Source organism: Phalacrocorax carbo, chromosome 7 (genome assembly GCF_963921805.1).
Source record: "Phalacrocorax carbo chromosome 7, bPhaCar2.1, whole genome shotgun sequence".
NCBI classification, from domain to species: Eukaryota; Metazoa; Chordata; class Aves; order Suliformes; family Phalacrocoracidae; genus Phalacrocorax; species Phalacrocorax carbo.
The window spans coordinates 52,351,297-52,368,886 of record NC_087519.1 but is presented as its reverse complement, the minus strand read 5'-3'; the positions used below and the strand labels follow the sequence as shown (position 1 = coordinate 52,368,886).

Sequence of the window (17,590 nt, the reverse complement as noted above, 5' to 3'; positions counted from 1 at the left end):
TTACTTCCTCTCTCCAATTTCCTTTAAAAAGCAACATTAATCCAAAAACACTCCAAGCAACAGCTTGGAGAGAAGACTAAGCCCTCTCTTCCCTGCTTTCAGCTATAAACCAGAACAGTATTCATGTCACAGCAGAACACGTTACAGCTTCTTAAAAAGATGAGATGATATATCAATTACACTAATTCTCTTAATTCTGTAGAGTTATACTGAAAAGTTGACAATTCACAGAACCACAGAGCTGTCGGCTGGCAGGGACCTCTGGGGTCACCTGCTCCAACCTCCCACTCAAAGCGGGACCGCTGCCAAGAACAGATCAAGTCATCTCGTCCTTAAACTGAACTCATCAAGCCTTCAATCAGAGCTAAAGAGTTCAATATGAACACAAATGAATGCCTTTTTTCTTTTTTTTGCTGCTGATACATCTGTTTCTTAGTAAAAATAACATCAGTATGCAAAAATTAAAAACCTCAAACCTGTAATATAACCAGTCGTTAACATTCATACAGACATTTCTGGTTAACAAAAATAATAATAATAAAAAAAACACAGAAAAAAGAAATGGAAAAAGAAACTAAAGCCTTAACACACAGACATAGAGCCATGGCATGAAAAATTCATTTCCATTAATGAGACGCGGCAGTCCCCAGGCCAGCGCCCTTTGTACGTGAACCATGTTAATCAGATTGTATGAGCATTTGCAGGAAACTCCTGGGATAGCAAGCAACTATAACTGTATAGCAAGCAGAGCAGATTAGCAGCTTGCTAAAAACTGCTTGACTTGTAACCCTTGAAGCACACGAATGATGCAGATTTCCTGAATCGCTGATAAATGAAGCGTCTCATTTCTGCGGCTGATGTTTCTTGCAGCCTTTGACTCAATTTGCATCTCACCAAAAATATGTACAAAATCTCCTTCGCCATGTCATTTTTATGTAAGAAACAAACAGATAAGGGTGGCGTCAATTCAGATTCGGTCACACGTGCTTCTTGTATGAGGCCTTGCTATTGCTATGTTACATCTCCAGAAAGCCCTTCAGTAACTTCAGCTGCGTTGGAGCAAGATGAAAACACGAGCGTTCCCACCAGGACTCGTTGCAGGAGCAGGTTTGGACACGGAGAACGTGCTGGTTTCTTGAAAGATCTAACAAGACAGCAAGATCCAGACTGGACCAAGCAAAATTCTTTCTAAGAGGTCCTATTAAATGAAACCTTCAGCCGGGAGGAGGAAAACAATCAGGATTTAGGCCTTCCTTCAGCTGGCGGCAATACATTTCCTTGCCTCCTAGCTCGGGCTTTCTCGGCTGTGTTTTCCCAGCCAATGAAACAGATGGAAACTCTCACTACTCAAGACAATTTTGTTTTAAAAACACTTGAGAGTTTCAAGGAAACTTCAAAGTTGAGGGATCTGTAAAGCTTTTTATTGACTTTACTCCCAACCTAATTCTAATCTCAATCACCAGTTCTCAAATCACTGTTTGGACAGAGCTAAGAACCATTAAGAAACCAACGTTCTCAAAAAGCGAACCACAAAATGATGGGAAACGATAAGCTAATTCCCAAAGAACACAATTTCACAATAATCATGAAAATATTATCCATAACTGACTCTGAAAAGGACTTCAAGAAACACGCGATCAGTGACTCTAAATAATATAAATAATCTGTTAAACCCTGCCAATTCCTATAGGAGTATTTTCAACATTATACTAATAATTTTGACTGTAATATCAATTATAGTGTCATTGCCTGCCTTCTTTTCAACCATAATACTTAAGTGTCTCCTTGATGAAAAGACAAGAGAAAGAAGGGGGGAAAAAACATAAAAAGACTTCATAAAATAAACAAATGTATATCCAGTCATCATTCACGTGCTGCTTCGGTCTCTCTTTAGGCCTCTGGGAAATTGTGTAGATTGCTATAGTGACTGCCCGTAGGTCCATGGTCTCCCCGGTCTTTCCTTCCCTTTTGAAATATCAAACGGACAAAAAGTATAGAAATACACATATAGATCCCCAACTCTATGCATATTTCCTTCAACCTCAGAACTGGAAAACTAGTTTTTCCACAGTTTCCCCCAGAAACTTTCCCCAGAAATGTCATTCAAAACTGAACATGCCTTGCTTTATCTTACATGTTAATTATTGCTCTTAGAAATAAACATTTCCTCACTAAAAATGTGCATTTTGATGAAATTTAGGTTTTTAGTGGCAATATTTCCCTCACAAAACAACTTAATCAGCTTTATTCATACACGACCTAATTTCAAGCTCAGAGGGAAGGAAAAAAAGAAAAAAGATGAAGTTAAAAGATGCCCATGAGCTTCCACAGGAAGAGGATCAGGCCACGCAATTTAGAAAAGCAGACGTGTTTCCTTCATCTCTACCGGTTTTTACAATGAAATGTGTTCCACAGTGCAAAGTTTTTCATGATTTACAGCAAGGAACGAGAGGCAAATCAGTCTCCAGTGAAAAGTCACCCAAGCTCATAAAACATTTACAAGGACTAAATTTATAATTAAGATGAATCAAGAAACGACATTCGAAAACAGTTTGTACGCTAACGGAAACAGAGGACTGAAAATTTGAATGCGCTTCTTTTTCCCCAACGGCTAACGCACAGAATGGCCTGTATTTTTGATAGACACACATACCTATAATTTCAGTACGTATTACAGATATTTCGAAACACAGTGAACTATTTTAAGTACAACTCATAGCTTTTATAATTTATTTATGAACACGGACATTATTAAAAATAAATGATCTTCAATAGCACTTAAAAGTAATGCTGTTTTGAGACCAAGTGTCAGGCAAATGGCATGAAAACCTAAGACTCAGTCAGTGACAAAACACTGCTTTCCACAGAATATCTGTACTACCACAAGACAGCCTGAAACAAACAGATTTATTGTAATAACAAACAAAATCATTGCAATTGCGTTACATTTCATGCACAATCATTACATTACTTAAATACTCCTTTTCATTCTCTTTTAAAAAGTATCAAGCTACGACTCTGCTCCATACAGGCACGAAGGCCTTAGCTGCCCTGCTATGTATCACAAAGGGTATGGTCAAAAGTAATCCGTTCCATTACTGATTTTCATAACTTTGCCAAAACAGTCGTGAATATGACCATTACAAAGCCTGCCTCACCGAACGTAAAGACAACACCCCCAAGGGACCATTATGTCACACCTCCGTAAGCCCATCTGGGCCTGTGCTCTATACTCGATTTCCATTTTTCCTTTACTTTTAGATCGTGGAAATAATCAGGCCTACAGTTAAACCAATTAAATCCTGCGCGCCATTACAAAACCATATTGGATTTTCATCTTCCATTGCTAAGCTTAGTCCAAAATAATTGCAGTGAACACGATTATCCACCGCAGTTACCATCTGGGACATGAAAGTAAACATTTTAATTATTGCCACTGTAATTTGGGACCCACAAAGACCAATATTTGGGCTACATATGGAATTTATTTTCACCGATTAATGTCAAAACAGGTGGATGCAACACTTCAAAAGCCACTTGGCTAAATGCCCATAAACTTTGCTACCTAGCGTGGACTACTATAAAGAGCTGGAGAACTAAATTGTATATCCCGTCTGGTTGAGAAGCTGCTGGGTGATCTCAAAAACAAAATTGGGATAAAAGACATTGACCCTTCTTCTAAAGCACTTTTATGTATCATTGAAGTAGTTATCATTGAAGTAGAGAGACTACGTTCTCATTAGAGATGTAGATTATCAAAAACTCCTAGCAGTTTTACTGACTGTATCTGGGAACTTTGTACGCAGGGAAAGAAGAATACGTTACTTCGGGCACTTTTATGTGAGTAGATACCTCTGAGTATGCACGTCTAGCATTAGGCGTCAAAGTTAAAACGTATTTGTCCTGCATAGAGATATCTCAGTAAAGAGCAAAGGAGGACTGCAATCTAATTAAATTAATGAGACTCAGAAAAATAAATACATAGGGTATAAAACATAGAGAGGACATTAACTTCAGAGTTGAATATAGCACTGAGAAAAAGGTACTTAAAAGCCTTGAGGATAGCTGAATCTGTTTTACCAAGGTCAAAATGACTGCAAAACGAGTACAGAACTGGAGAAGTTGCACAATGTCGGCAGTGAGCAAAAACTTCTTACGGCCCTACCGCAACTCAGGCTTCACACAGCTCAATAAAACCAGACTGATCTCTCGGTTAACGAGCCCGTGAAGGCTTCCCGTTTGTGACTAAGGTCTAAGATTATTAATGATTGCACAACAGTCTACGAAAGTCCGAGCCTACGTGTGTTTGAGAGGATCGCTGCTTCTTTTTGACGCATAATGAACTCCTCCCACAGACTGCTGAGGCTCCTTGACTCTCACCTGTATTAAAGGAAATTAGTTTGCTCAGTTTCTCCAAACTATACCCTAAATCCAGCAGAACTGAGCCAGCAATAGTTTTCCATCACTATCTCATAATTACGGTTGTTTTCCGGTTTGTTTCTTTGGGGTTTGTTATTTTAACCTAATGCGGCAATGATTGCCCAGACTTCTCACTATTTACTTTCACTATTTTAAAAAATGATGAAGACCGATACTGGGCTGAGATGAGACGTAACTGAAGATCAAAGGCAGGTCGTTGGCAACACGCTCTGCATTTGGTAGGCAGTGAGCAGTACAGCTCATTCGATTAGCAGGGATCCAGCCTCCTGGCAGTGTGGGCTGCTATTAGAGCAGTAACCCAATAAACCGTAATTCACTATCAGACCTGGAACCGATGAATGTTTTCAAAGACCTTCATGACCTGCTATCTATAAATATGCACACTCAGATAACCCCTGCCCTTACTGAGGCTGGGGAGAATGCTCTTCTATTACTTTATTGGGGCCAGATATGCACGGACCCTCTTCCCTGCAGATATCGTATCTGTAGTTTCTTCTCTAAACTGAAATTATAAGTGGATTTTTGTTGGACAACTTGCCCAACCTTCACAGCTCTTAATATTCTAATTGTTTTAAATGAGACAATATAACGTTTGAATAGAAACACATCCCTGAAGCTTTAAGCGTTGAAATCTAAATTCCACTCTTTGGCAGGCCTACTATGAGCATCTGGATCTATTTCTTTGTTCTTAAGATTTACCTACTTTTTACTTAAAAGATAATGATACAACTATTTAGCTAAATAAAATAGCATATTACCTTACTATGAAAATATATAATGTTTATCTGCAGACATGGCCTCGAGTAGGTCTTAATCCCAGAAGGAATATTTTATTATTACAACTATAAACATCTGCCCGCCACGTTTTGAAACGAAATAATTACATTTACAGAAAATATGCTTAAATGTACCCAGAACAATCAAGACCGACTGCTTGGAGAGCGCGAGTTGCTCGGTCCATCTGCCGAGTATGTTCACTGCTTTTCTGGCACTTCCTTGAAGTCATGAAGGGTACATACACACAGAGGTTAGAGATGTTTCAAAACCAGGTAGGCAGATGGTGATACAGCAGGTAATAATTTAATTACATAACTCCTAGAACATGTTTAAAAAAAAAAAGGAGGGAGGGAATAAACAACGTCCAGTCTGATCTTTAATTGCAGTGCAATAGCTTTTGTTGCATTGGCAATGGTTTTCCACCCAACTATTCTGCAGCTGGAAAGAGTAATGAACAAGTTCTACACCAAGTTTATTCCTAATGCAACATTTAAGATTTAAAAAAAAAAAAAAAATAGCAACATAAACTACAAGTTGCCTAAGACAAGGAAAAAACTGTAATGATATAAAACCGAACCAGAAGATTTATCATTAGTTTTGCAGGTACAAAGAGGTCAGAAAATTGTACGCTCGGCATCTGCTTCTGCATGAGCACAGGACACCGGTACCGCTGAAGTGTGAGCGCAGTGAAGAAAAGTTAGTCTCCTTAATTCTTCATTTTATGCAGCAGCACAGAATGGCGTGGCAGCGGAGAAACACGACACGAGCACGATACTAGAGATAAACCAGAAACTCAGTGATTTTAACAACAAGAGAATTAAAAAAAAGTAAGATTGTGTTGCTCTACTTTACATAGCACGTACGGCAATGAAGGCTGAAGGCGGTTCCAGCAACTTCACTGTTTTAGAACAGGAACCGCTACCTCCAAAGAAGCCGAAGATGCCGAGATAAATGCTAAAGCACCTAAGGTTTGACTGGCAGTCTGCTCAGTCAGAGGGAGTCATCTTAACCGAAAGGGTTTGGAATTACATCAGAGATGTATCGCCCTTTGCAGTACGTGCAGTAATTGAAGCGTAACTGTGTGAGGAAGGGAATGTAGGGGAACTGGAATAACCGTCAAACAGTCGCTGCGCGGCTCCGCCAGGGCATCCCAGTCACCGCTGGCCTTACGATGTGTCTCCTAATGAGACATTAAGGTATGAGCCAAAAAAAGGCAGGGTTGGGTGTAAGGCAGAATTAATGGTTGTGAAATGTTTATCCCACAATAATACATGCGTACACATAACATTTCGATCTCGTCATAGAACAGCATGGGTTTTTGTTTTGTAAAAGTCAAATAGCTAAGAGGGTCACTATATCTGAGTCACAAAGTATTAGTAGTACTATATACGTGTGCATATAGGCGTATATAAAAGAAACATTGTAAAAATCACTAGTTGAATCTATTGTTTTAATTCTGACTTAGTTGTTTTAATTCTCACTACAAATGCAATAACTGGTTGCCTAATTTGAACTACAAACCCTAGTCTTATGATTTAAGCGGCTCATAATGCAAACTTTCATTGTATTATTTTTTGATTAGTTCCATTTGTCAGCAAACTCCAATACAGCAATGGATTATGGAAGCTGGGTTCTGGATTTTATGATACTATAAAATAACATATGAAACATTTATGTTTTAATGTTAAATTTCACAAAGACTATAACCCCTCTCCTAACTGTACTCTCCAATCACTTCCAACTTGGGATCGGCTTCCCTGAATGCACGGGAGAAGAAAACCAGCAGCACAGCTGACTGGAGTGTCACCTTGTCTTTGAGACACGCTCTTTTTTCCCCCCTAGTTTTTACTGGATATGTAAATGGCACAAAAGTAGTGAGGTGAAGTATTTACAAATGTTTCCTTTATTTTTTACTCTCACAATTTATTCCCCTGTAAGTTACGAAAACGGAACAGAAACATCACAAAAGGTCACTTTGATGTGGAAACATCAAAATCCCCAGCATTATTCCAACCAGGTTTATGACTTGTAGCTTGAAATGCTAGATAAACCAAGAAAAATATATTAAAATAAACCTCATAATGGAAACAATATATAAATACCATATAATTCTGTGCTGTGTTTGTCACTTGAAGAGGAAGTGCAAATCAAATCTTAATAAATCTGACATAGCAGTTCAGAGTGTAATGGTGCATTTACCACATAAGACAATTAGGGATTTTTTTTAATTGCATGCTGGTTAATGAACCTTTAACTTACCTTTCAGTCTGCCTACAACAGAGTGTTGTGAAAAGACAGAGTCTGAAGTCAGAGTCTAATTAGAATCCTCCGCATGTCCTACTGCATCGATGCTGTTGGTTTGGGGTGGTTTGGGGGCTTTTTTAGGAATGGCTGATATTTTGTACATAAATTATTCAGTTTACTTAGGTATACACAAATCTATATACACACAACTACATATGCGCACACTTTTTTTTATAGCTATATACAGAATAAATGCAAATTATTATCTGGTATTTACTTACAAAGCTACACTACTGCTGAACTATTTTTGTGGCAACAGATAACTTATTTGAACATAAAAAGTGACAGTCATAACTGCCAGGTTTAAATATTTAGTGTGAGACTATTAGCCTTCTGACTATTAACGGACCCTTAAAGCTTTAAAGTCAGCAGCCTTACAGCTGCTGTAGCGGGGCAGCTGCGGAACGGGATCAGGGAAGGCTTGCTAGCATAAAGCCAGCAGAACCAGCTGAGAAGCAACCTACTTCTGCCCTCTGGAAAAATAACTGAAGTACAAGAGTCCTACGTAAGAAATGTACATATTTATACGAACATAAAGACAGCCGTGGTAGCTGCAGCTATCTGCTGGGCACAGCGGCCACCTGGGATTGCAGTGTGAAAAAGGATGGCAGCAGGAGCCCATGGCACCCTTGGTGCTACCATGTCCTTGAGGGCACCTTACCCCAGGCTGGAGGCCAACGTGGGTTAGCTTGCCTCGGAAGGGAGCGGGAAGTAAACCAAGAGCCAGCTCTTCTACTTCATCTGCCTTCAACAGCGACAGATCTAATACGAATGAAAGCGCTGCTGCTTCAGCCGCTGACGTTTGCTGATGAATGTCACCATCCAAAAGTTATTTCATGATAGCAAATAGTGGTAGGGAGGAGTGAGAAAGCCCAGAGGTACAACTCTATCAGTGAATCACAGAATCATTCAGGATAGAAAAGACCTCTAGGATCATCAAAAGTCCAACCCCCAACCCAACACCCTCAGGCCTCCTAAACCATGCCCTGAAGGACCACGTCTTACACGTTGTTTGAACCCCCCCAGGGACGGTGACTCCCCCACCTCTCTGGGCAGCCTGTGCAGGGCCTGACCCCTCTGGCAGGGAAGGCATTTTTCCTAATATCCAACCTAAACCTCCCCTGATGCAGCTTCAGGCCATTTCCTCTCATCCTATCACTAGTGACTTGAATGAGATGGTAATGAAGTGGTCATGCTACCCCTAAACACAGACATTTTAAAAAAAAACCCAAACAAATAAAAAAACCCAACCAACAAAAAACAAACCAAAACAAACCTTAAAGCAAATCATCTGTTACTCCAAGGCATGAAGTTTTTCTCGAATGCACCCATACACCATCGCTAGATGACAAATGCTATTATTCAAGCCTCCCAGCTTTCTCTCTCTCCAGCTGCAACCATCGCCAGGCCGTTACCCTGACAAACAAATATATCCTGATATATTTGACAGATCCTGACTGAGCCCATCACTGTAGCATCAGTCACCCTTCGGATTTCGCACACCCAATGAAACAGTATTGCCAAGCCTTCAAAAAGCGTTTTGATTAAACGCTTTGGAGCCACGATTTCATTTCTCACGGAAAAACGACACGAGGTGCCCTGATTACAATGGAAGGAGCGTAGGAGGGGGCCACAATGTTTGTTTGGGACAGATATCATCTGCTTTTTGTCAAAATAAAATACAAACTTTTAGGGAAAAAAAAATGTGAAGAGACAAAAATACTAAACAAGCTTCTTACAAAAAAAGAAAAATCGTAATTTTGGCTACTTTCTTTTCCCCTCTTCTTTTTTTTCTTAAGCCACAGACCCCTGTGAAGCACAGCGGGCCAAACCCACGGCAGCTGTAACCCCCCTTAGCTCAGCCGAGGCACGCCGGAGATGAGCCCGGCTCCGCATTTGACGCCAACGGTGACTGCAACCCCAAACTCTAATTGGATTTAAAGGACGCCCAGTTGACCGATGCGTCCCTTCTCATTTACTATGTACTCTTTTGGCTCAGTGAAGAGAAGTTACACACGCAGAAGAGCATAATGTGTCAACTAGGAGATTAGTTTTACAATCTATATGTTGAAGTGAATAAATTGTACTTTCATTAACAGAAGTAGGCCGCACGCCGAAAAAGTCATTGGATTCGCTTCGCTGGTGAACTAGAGCAACAATATACGATTAGAAAGCCTCAGCAGTTCAAAAGTCTTTAAAGGCAGGTCCAGTGGTTATACAATTAATTTTTAATGATATTGTTACCATCTGGGAGATTCACTTGAAGTGCCAAATGGGTTCCCTGAGCTAAAGTATTAGCTTTAACAAACTCGACCCATCTACAGGGCGTCTGGCATCTGTTTAAATTATTATTAAAACGTTTATGAGAATAAGCTGCCCTTATTTGTGCTTTTTAAGGTTCTGCAATACATCCGCAGTAGGAAACATTTGCAGCTACTAGATTTTTACTGGAGATTGCAGAAGGCCTGAAAGCTGGCCATTAGCAATAATCGTATAAGGACATTGGGAAAAATGAAAATTTTTTTATTCCAATTGGATTACATAATGTCTCTTCTTTTTTGGGTAAAAAAGATATACGTATATAAAAATAATCAAGGTTTCTGATTTCAGAAATCAAAAGCAACGAGTATAAAAAAAAAATCACATCAAAAGTAACCCCAATAAGATTGACCTTTTTGTAAATTTTCACAGTATTAAATTCAAGGGGTCTTAAAAAGTAAATGTCTCAGAATTTTTACTGAATATTGCCAATAACATCTCTTTTTTCTTCTAAGTCATGCAAGACTCAAAGAGATCCTGTCTTTAACCACAGCTAGCTTCCAAATTTTAAGCACAAAAAAATTAATACATCATACTTGGGTTGGTTTATTTCCTTCTTTGTCTCAGAAATGTTAATATACGTTACGCTTTTCAAATATCAGCACAAATTTTCACTTGGTTAACCAAGTACAACAACAATGCTGAGATTTTATATATGAACTCTGTGATAAGTCAGGATAGTATTTCAATACACACCTATAAATATTGTAAGTATTTAAAATTTACAGCCTCCGTACAATTACAACATAAAAGAATTACTGTAATACTGCTCCGTAACAGCACAGGTTTTTGAACAGGCAGCCTCTATTCTGAAAGCGCTTCTCTCTCCAGCGAAACGCGAGCATTGCGTCAGTTTTGTTTGAAAAAATAAAAACCTGTACAAGTGAAAGTACCGAGCTGTATTTTGCTATTATATTTCTACTCCATTTGGACTTCCATCACGGCAGCAAGGCTGAAAAAGTAATCAAGCATACCTCTGGTTCTTATTCTGAGTAGCAGGATCCTTCTCTGTGACTATAGGCCTCATGACTTGAAAGGGAAAAGAGCAATTGCTGAAAACCAGCACTCTCATCAGGTTACAAACCCAGCAGGATAGAAAGCTTTCAGCTAAATCTTTTGGTAGTTTAAAAAAAAAAAAAAAACCCAACCACAAAAAACAAACTTCATTTGTAAAACTGAAGCATAGTTATGGAAGCGTAGAAGCCTGTTTTCTTGACCCAAAGCATATTGTATGACTCATATTTAATGGAGCAGCTCCAAGAGAGAAGATGGGAAGGAAACCAAGCTGAGCCTCTGACGCAGCGCTTAATGAGGACTACCTGACGGAGAACAGAGGTTGTGAAGCTGAGGCATCTCCTCAAAAACAGTATGTTGAGAATTTAATAAAAAAAAAATAAAATACTAGCAGATACTATTGGGAAGTAGTCAAATTAAATCTGTATGTCTATCCCAGACGTGGTCTCATAGTCTCCTTTTAAAGAAATATTGCTCTGGCACAGTGACTTTCTGCTCCTGTGACAGACAACCTGGTGCAAAGCTCACAGGGCAACTTTTGTCCTTTTTTCCCTCAAATAAAGCCACGGGAAAGCAGTTGAGGCCCATTACTGTATCCCTTTCTTTCCTTTATAAAATATGCAAATGCCTACTAAATTTACATTTTAGAACAGATGTACATTTTACAGTCAGCAAACAGAAGTTTTTCATAGACAAAATGACACCTGTGCCATTTCTGAAGAAAAACATCTTACCTAGCTGACGGGAAATAACACGAATACTTCAACTTTGTGTTATTTCTACCTCATCGGAAAGCATTAAGAATCAGAGATTCACAGTACCGCGGACAGAATAAAGGGCTGAAAGATGATTATTCTAAAGGTCACATTATCTTAACAAAGTGCCACTTTCTGACAGCGTGACACTGATACAGAAGTAATATACTCCGTTTACCAGAAACCGCTCCGTGAGATCCGTGCCCTCTGCACTCTAAACAAAGAAATTAGTGATTTTCTTCAAAGGTCACTCGGCGAGTGTGTTATTTAAAAGGAGGCATTCGCCAGCGGCAGTAGTTATCTAAGAAACATCTGATCTGGGCCCTGGAGCGAGTCTTAAAAATGCCACCAAAACTGAATCAACCTCTCCCCAGACAGCGATCGTTGGGCCACGGGACAAAGCCTTGACCTCTCGCAGGGCAGCAGGCTACGACATTTAGGTTACAGATCGGGGATTTGTTATTCTTTCCAGAACACGTTTTGTTGACGAAATACCATCTCCTTTTAGCTTGCACGAAAAGCTACGTTATCTGCTTTCCAAGTGCTACTTATGTTATGTGCATTAGAAAAATAGATGTAATAGTAGAAACGAAACATCAGCTACGTCCCCTGCCTGCCTCCAAACATGAAACCCTGTACGTCAGCCTAAAGATCGGCTCGTTACATAAGATACGGCCAACGCCAATTCATGGCAACTATTCCGTAACAACAGACCGGGACAGCCCATTACTCGACGTGCCCATGAGCTGGTGTGACTCAGATAACACATGGGAAACGAAACGCTGCCCGGAATGCGCTATTCTTTCTACAAGAATCCCTTTTCAAACCCTCACGGCAAAGTAGCTGGTCTGCCAGCAAGAAGTGGACCTATATTTAAAGGTTATTAAAAGGGCAAGATTCAAGAAAACAATAAAGATCAGCTCTGCAAAGCTCAGTATTCAAAAAAAGAAAAAAGCCAAACCCAAGGTGCTGACATTTCTATATAAAATGTGAAACTCTAACATGGAGATGAAAAGATTAATAGAAATGCATTCAAAGAAATAGATGCATTCTTTGTGAGCAAGGTGCGTCTTCAGCAGTCACTCACTATTATGACCTTATCAAGCTTTTCAGCTTCTTCGGATCTGTTGGAGCTGTTTAACACCAAACAAACCAGCCAACTGGAGAACTGCGAAAGCAGAGCATCTCAAGGGAACTCAATTACTAATTCACCAGGAAACCTTATTTTCATGAAAACAGTTTATTAAAATGACACTCCCTTGAATATCTCTCCTCTCTAAGTTTATTGGGATATCTCTATCTGCATTTTAATGAAGATCTTTGGGAAAAATAATCTCAACGGCTATTCAGAAATATTATTTTGGTGAAATGGTGTTAATCATGTCTGTATACAAAAACTAGCACTGCTGTAAACACTGTGTTTGTATAAGACAAACCACGATTTACTTGCTGTTCTGCTATTCGGTCTTAGATTAAAATTTTACGGGGCTACATTGAACGTTCCACTGGTAAAGTGTGTGAATTGGTGGAGGGGGAGGAAACAAGTACATCTGTCACTTGGGCAGGATCCACGTGCAAGATCTAAAGAGATCTGGGCTATGCCAGGCCTTATATGGAAGAACTTAAGACTGATGGAGAAACTGATCTCCCTCAGTCTGTCCGCTTCTCTCTCAAACTAAGCGCAAGCCCAGAGGTCAGCGATTTCTGCGGGGCCTCAGTTCCTGAGGTGATTCAGATCCAAACCCTTTCCCTCAGAATAACAATAACTACCGTATTGCAACCTTTAACCTCACTCGTATTCCTACACAGTCATTCCTCTTCCACCCCCACGTTAAAGTCATTCAGCTTTGCGCAAAGCACACGAGTATTTGGGGGGCAAAACGGAAAAAGAAGCAAGAACAAGTAATTTTCTGCAAACCTGGAGGTAAGCTCTCCCCGGGAGGGATGAGCTTCTGTTTCAAGGGCGGCACACATCTATTGCATTGAGTTGTCATTGGATAAAACTGCAGACTGAAATACCTAAATGCTGCCTGAGCTACCGGCAAACACCTAGCTCTATGCCTTTCGTCGTGCCAGACAACTCTGAGCACCTAAAATTAAAGCCCTTTAGAATGGATTCTGACTACTTATCTCAGAAAGCCTCAGCTTTTTTTTTTTTTTTCTTCCATTTTCAAAACTAAGCTAGTAATACTTACCTATCATTAAAATGAGCAGGACAAATTGATTAGCATTAATTTGAGATAATAAAATAGAACAGAGTAGGTAAATCCAAAAAGTATGTAGACCTCACAGATGAGAAACTTATTCCTCTTTAATAAGTAGCGCTAATTTTGTTTTCCACCAAATCAAGAGGGTATTATTTTTTTTCTGAAAAAACTTTTACACCTTATTACTGCAATCACTTTTTTAATTTCATGCTTCCCTAACTTTATGACTGTTAATTTTACTCATTTAATTCTGGCTATTTTCTACCATTTGCTGGGAAAATAGACAGAACTTCATTGTTTTCCGATAAATAAATGGCTTTGTGAAAAAGGCCATCTCTCTGTACAGTATGCTTCCTTCCACCACTGGAAGCCCTCTGACATCCTTTGTTATTATTTAGCTGTTTAACCGATTCCCATTAAAACCCCGACGCCTCAGAGCGGAGGCCAAGGCAGAACGAAAGCAGCAGCGTGGGGCCTGAGGCATGGAAATGGTTGTGCCCCCAGGCTGGATGAACAGTCCCCCCCACTTCAATGAGTTTTGGATCACATCAGGCAGATCTTCAGTTCCTATGTTAAGTCTTCTGTCACTACGGACTGAAATTCAAGCAATAATTAACATTAGCCGCAGTTCATCAACGTATTGCACTTAGTTATATTCACTGAGAAAATGACTCTTCCCCGCCGGTAACAGTTGTTAAGTGAGAAAAGCATCAACTTGGAATTTTTCAAATACTTTTATGTGATTTTGCAGTCAACTAGTTCTTTTAAATGTACTCCTGGTAAACACGTGTTTGCTGTGTTTGGGTTGAAGTTTTAGCACCTTGCTTTCCCAAGGGAGCCAAATGCTTTAAGATGTATATTAAAATCTACAACTCCATTCTTAAAGGCATTATATTCGAGAAGAATGATGTATCACACTCCTACTTACCCAGGCAGCCAGGTGACAACTAAGCAACAAATGGTGGAGTCGTGCTTTAGAACAAACAAACAAAAAAGTCCGCTTCAGCCAAATGCATAGCACTCTGAAATAGGAGCCAAAGACGAATGTATTTATATAAAATTCTCAATACCCCTTCCTTCTCCTTTCCCCTTAATATTTGCAAAGCGAGGGTACAGAAGAGCTGTAAATCAGAACAATTTCAATAGCCTAATGTAGACAGCTTTCTCATATGTTTTATGTCTAATGGCGGGCTATACAATGAAAGCCTAATGTCTATAACTGAAAAGGTATTTATATTCATAATGTAAAAGCACTGGAGAACGAGTCTTTAGTATATTGTAGCTTTCAGTCATCTTGGCTTTAAATCCTGAACTAGCGCTGGATTATTAGAAGAAAACAGCTGTATTTCCCTCTTTCATTCTGCATTAGCATGACAGAAAATAGTACACTAAGGAACGTGAAATGCGTTACTACACAGCGAGTCCTTACGGGCGGATTGTGGTTTACACGTTAATCTCTTCAATATTTGCAACTCTATTTGATAGCTTGTTCCAAGCTTCTCCAGTAAACGCATTTCTCTAAAATAGCCAAAGTCACTGTTCAATATTGTCTTCCGTTAATTCCCAGGTCTAATTATGAATGATACTCCCCACAAACAAGACAGATTAGAAGCATTTCAAACTAAATGGGTGTAATGAGAGATCTTTCCAGTTTCATTTGTTCTTATATAATGAAACGAAAGTTAAATACCGTAACCACAGCTCTCTGAGGTTGCACACGCCGGGTTATGCTCGCTGTATTGTCGTAATCCATCAGAAATAAACACATTTTAAAAAGCCAACGGTTAAAAAAAAAAAACAAGGAGAATATTTTAAGGTTTGTTTCCTTGAAACAGACAATTCCTTAGAAACGGAATGACTTTGTGAAGTTTTTGTTGTGCCTAAAAATGCACCGTTGTGAAGGCACCCTGGCTCAATAATGCCATCCACCGGAGCTGGTTATTTAAGTTTAGCATTCCTCTGAGTTCTCACAATATTCAAAAAGCAGCTCAGCCACGTCAGCGGATCAGCATGAATCTCTCTGGAGTAACACAGCTGAATTTTTCAAAACGCGTTAAGTCACCATTTCAGAGCGGAAAAGCAAAACCAGTTGCGTTCAGCTCATCTTCACGTAGATATTTCAAACTTTTCAACTCTCTTTTTCCCCCCTTTCTTATTCAAAGCTCATTTCACTTTCAGTAATGCACCACAAAGACTTTATGGACTAAACCGCCATGGTCCCAGCCCAATGTAAGCGATTAAAGAAACCACCTCTCCAGCCGCGGGGGGCTGATAACCCTCCACCCCGGGGCTGCACCTCTCCGAGCACCACAGCCCTCACCCGAAGCCTTGGGTGCTGCCTTTCACTTCCACAACCTATGATGTCATTTTACCAGTCAACATTATTATATGATTCAACTGCCAGAAGAAAACTCAGGTTTCAAACATTCCCCCTCCACCACCTTATTTTCCTATCACACAAATATGTGCATCCTCTCAGAAATGAAGCAAGCCACCAAATATAGCTGGCTAATTGATGATAATATTTTAATTTGCCGGAAATAAAAGCAATGGATGCACAGGCGGCATTACCTAAACCTGCTAACTGCCACGGCATGCGAAGGACCCTGCGTCCCCAAAGGCACACGGCTGCATCAGAGACAAGCAGAGCAACAAACATCTTATTAAACAACAAGTGCAGAAAAGCAAAAGGCAGAAGCCTCCAGGGCCATGTTAATTATCTCAGGGTCGAAGTCTCTGGGAAGGCTGTCTCGCGGGCTCCGAGGCAGGCGGATGGCACTGCCAACGCACTCGTGTCCCCAAGGTCCTGCAGTTACAGCGCTGTCATATTTCAGACGACAGGTAATACTTACGAACATGCCGACGCTAACCTCCTCAATTATATTCAATGTCAAGGTTTTCGTGCTGAAGGAACTGCTAATTTTCAACGTACGCACTTGCTGACAAACAGTACTTTATCAAAGAAGGGAGTTTAGGGTATCTGCTGCACGACGCTGAAGATCCCTTTTGACACTCACAGTGGGAATAACGCCCTCCATGCAAGCTCTCCAATGATGAAATAAATATTGCCCTTAGCCAAGCATACAAAAATCATAATATACTATATTTGCTTTGCTGACAGACAGCGTCTTTGCACGGACATCTCACTCTGCTACTAGCTGTGGTATGGACCAGCAAATACTCCTTGGTGTTTATTTGAACCTCCGAAGAAGAAAAGGCCCAGCAGGCACAGGATACTGCACCGCCTCGGGTGCTTCAAGAAGCAACACTAAAGAGAGGGCGCCTTCCACCAGCCCCCCACGAGCAGCCACGCGTGCCACGGAGCAATTTAAGGGCGATTACCAAGAAAAAAGCAAGCATTGAATTTAAAGAGAAAGACGTTTGAACATGCAAACACGATTCCATGTTTATTCTCATATTCGCTCTTTGCAGAATTTAACTGAAAGTACAATTAAATGAACTTGCTTCGGCAGTTAGTATAGAAAAGCGATTAGGTGGCACAGATATGGCTACGGGTGAAGGAACATGGTCTCATTAGAGCTTTCTACCCATCCAGGCGGCTTCTCCCCCTTGCAGTCATTAATATTAACTGGAGACAGATTCTGCTGTGAGTTGCACCAATTTAAATCCAGAGCAACTCTTATCTGGCCTCCAATTTGCATTAATGGTCAGAGGTGGCACTGAGCTGAAACACGATGAAGGCAGACACCATGCTTGGAAGGAGAAGCAGCATTACAGTAGCAGGGAGGCTCTGGATTTAAAGCGACACAGGGC

The 17,590-nt window shown here is 40.2% G+C and overlaps 1 protein-coding gene across 10 annotated transcripts in view; it reads right to left on the bottom strand.

The window, feature by feature from the left end:
- The window catches only part of NAALADL2 (N-acetylated alpha-linked acidic dipeptidase like 2), a 502,547-nt gene that overhangs the window by 301,967 nt on the left and 182,990 nt on the right, over positions 1 to 17,590 (bottom strand). Inside the window, exon 1 of one of the 10 annotated variants that reach the window (XM_064458024.1) lies at positions 14,745 to 14,820. The exons of the other annotated variants lie outside the window; for them this stretch is intronic. The gene's annotated coding sequence lies outside the window, so the exon portion shown is untranslated. Of the gene's footprint in view, positions 1 to 14,744; positions 14,821 to 17,590 lie in introns of those variants that run through there. 10 annotated transcript variants of the gene reach the window in all.